Source organism: Tripterygium wilfordii, unplaced genomic scaffold, assembly GCF_013401445.1.
Source record: "Tripterygium wilfordii isolate XIE 37 unplaced genomic scaffold, ASM1340144v1 ctg182, whole genome shotgun sequence".
In the NCBI taxonomy this organism is placed as follows: domain Eukaryota; kingdom Viridiplantae; phylum Streptophyta; class Magnoliopsida; order Celastrales; family Celastraceae; genus Tripterygium; species Tripterygium wilfordii.
In genome coordinates, this window is record NW_024056179.1 from 30001 (window position 1) to 32500 (window position 2500).

Genomic DNA, 2500 nt, shown 5'->3' on the forward strand with positions numbered 1-2500 from the left:
ATTGATGTCTCCTACTGCCAGTTTGAGAAACGGACTTAAGGCATATATATAGGGGGTACTGAGGTTAACCTTCAGACCCCCGCGCGCGCTATGGGGCCGCGCGCGCTGACGGGGTGAGAAATGAGCGGGACTACGTTTTTTGAGAAATTGATGTCTCCTACTGCCAGTTTGAGAAACGGACTTAAGGCATATATATAGGGGGTACTGAGGTTAACCTTCAGACCCCCGCGCGCGCTATGGGGCCGCGCGCGCTGACGGGGTGAGAAATGAGCGGGACTACGTTTTTTGAGAAATTGATGTCTCCTACTGCCAGTTTGAGAAACGGACTTAAGGCATATATATAGGGGGTACTGAGGTTAACCTTCAGACCCCCGCGCGCGCTAGGTGGCCGCGCTCGCGCTGACGGGGTGAGAAATGAGCGGGACTACGTTTTTTGAGAAATTGATGTCTCCTACTGCCAGTTTGAGAAACGGACTTAAGGCATATATATAGGGGGTACTGAGGTTAACCTTCAGACCCCCGCGCGCGCTATGGGGCCGCGCGCGCTGACGGGGTGAGAAATGAGCGGGACTACGTTTTTTGAGAAATTGATGTCTCCTACTGCCAGTTTGAGAAACGGACTTAAGGCATATATATAGGGGGTACTGAGGTTAACCTTCAGACCCCCGCGCGCGCTAGGTGGCCGCGCTCGCGCTGACGGGGTGAGAAATGAGCGGGACTACGTTTTTTGAGAAATTGATGTCTCCTACTGCCAGTTTGAGAAACGGACTTAAGGCATATATATAGGGGGTACTGAGGTTAACCTTCAGACCCCCGCGCGCGCTATGGGGCCGCGCGCGCTGACGGGGTGAGAAATGAGCGGGACTACGTTTTTTGAGAAATTGATGTCTCCTACTGCCAGTTTGAGAAACGGACTTAAGGCATATATATAGGGGGTACTGAGGTTAACCTTCAGACCCCCGCGCGCGCTATGGGGCCGCGCGCGCTGACGGGGTGAGAAATGAGCGGGACTACGTTTTTTGAGAAATTGATGTCTCCTACTGCCAGTTTGAGAAACGGACTTAAGGCATATATATAGGGGGTACTGAGGTTAACATTCAGACCCCCGCGCGCGCGCTAGGGGGCCGCGCGTGCTCTGACGGGATGAGAAATGAGCGGGACTACGTTTTTTGAGAAATTGATGTCTCCTACTGCCAGTTTGGAAAACGGACTTAAGACATATATATAGGGGGGTAGTCCGGTGGGTCGAAAGACCTCCCCTCCTATATCGGACGTGGGCTTCGGTTAGGGGTGCTTGGCGTGGACTACAGCCTATATAGCACCCCATGTGGGATTCGGAAGGTCGGAAATCGAGGTGTGGGTGCTCGGCAAGGATCGCTTTCTCGAGCGCCCACTTGCGGGATATGAAATTGCGGGTGATTGCTCGTTCCTCGCACGCTGCGTGTGCTTGGAGGGCTCTTCCGCTGCTGACGGGATGAGAAATGGGGGGGACTACGCTTTTTGAGAAATTGATGTCTCCTACTGCCAGTTTGGAAAACGGACTTAAGACATATATATAGGGGGGTAGTCCGGTGGGTCGAAAGACCTCCCCTCCTATATGGGACGTGGGCTTCGGTTAGGGGTGCTTGGCGCGGACTACAGCCTATATAGCACCCCACGTGGGATTCGGAAGGTCGGAAACCGAAGCCGTGGGCGCTCGGCAAGGATGCCCTTGCCGAGCGCCCACACGTGGGAATCGGAATTTCGCTGGATTGGTCGTGTCTTGCACAATGAGCGGATTGGATGCGTGGGCATTGGTGTGGGCATCCTATCCAAATCGCTCGACGTCTTGATCCGCTCACGAGTGCTTGGCTTGGCCTTTCAGCTCGGGGTGCTTGGCTTGGGCAACTGAGCTGGGCGCTCCTTGTCGGAATCGAAAGTGGGCGCTCGGCAAGGATGCCCTTGCCCAGCGCCCATACGTGGGAATCGGAATTTCGCTGGATTGGTTGTGTCTTGCACAATGAGCGGATTGGATGCGTGGGCATTGGTGTGGGCATCCTATCCAAATCGCTCGACGTCTTGATCCGCTCACGAGTGCTTGGCTTGGCCTTTCAGCTCGGGGTGCTTGGCTTGGGCAACTGAGCTGGGCGCTCCTTGTCGGAATCGAAAGTGGGCGCTCGGCAAGGATGCCCTTGCCCAGCGCCCATACGTGGGAATCGGAATTTCGCTGGATTGGTTGTGTCTTGCACAATGAGCGGATTGGATGCGTGGGCATTGGTGTGGGCATCCTATCCAAATCGCTCGACGTCTTGATCCGCTCACGAGTGCTTGGCTTGGCCTTTCAGCTCGGGGTGCTTGGCTTGGGCAACTGAGCTGGGCACTCCTCGTCGGAATCGGAAGTGGGCTCTTTGCAAGGATGCCCTTGCCTAGTGCCCACATGTGGGAATCGGAATTTCGTTGGGTAGGTCGTTTCTCGCACAATGAGCGGATTGGATGCGTGGGAATTGGTGTGGGCATCCTA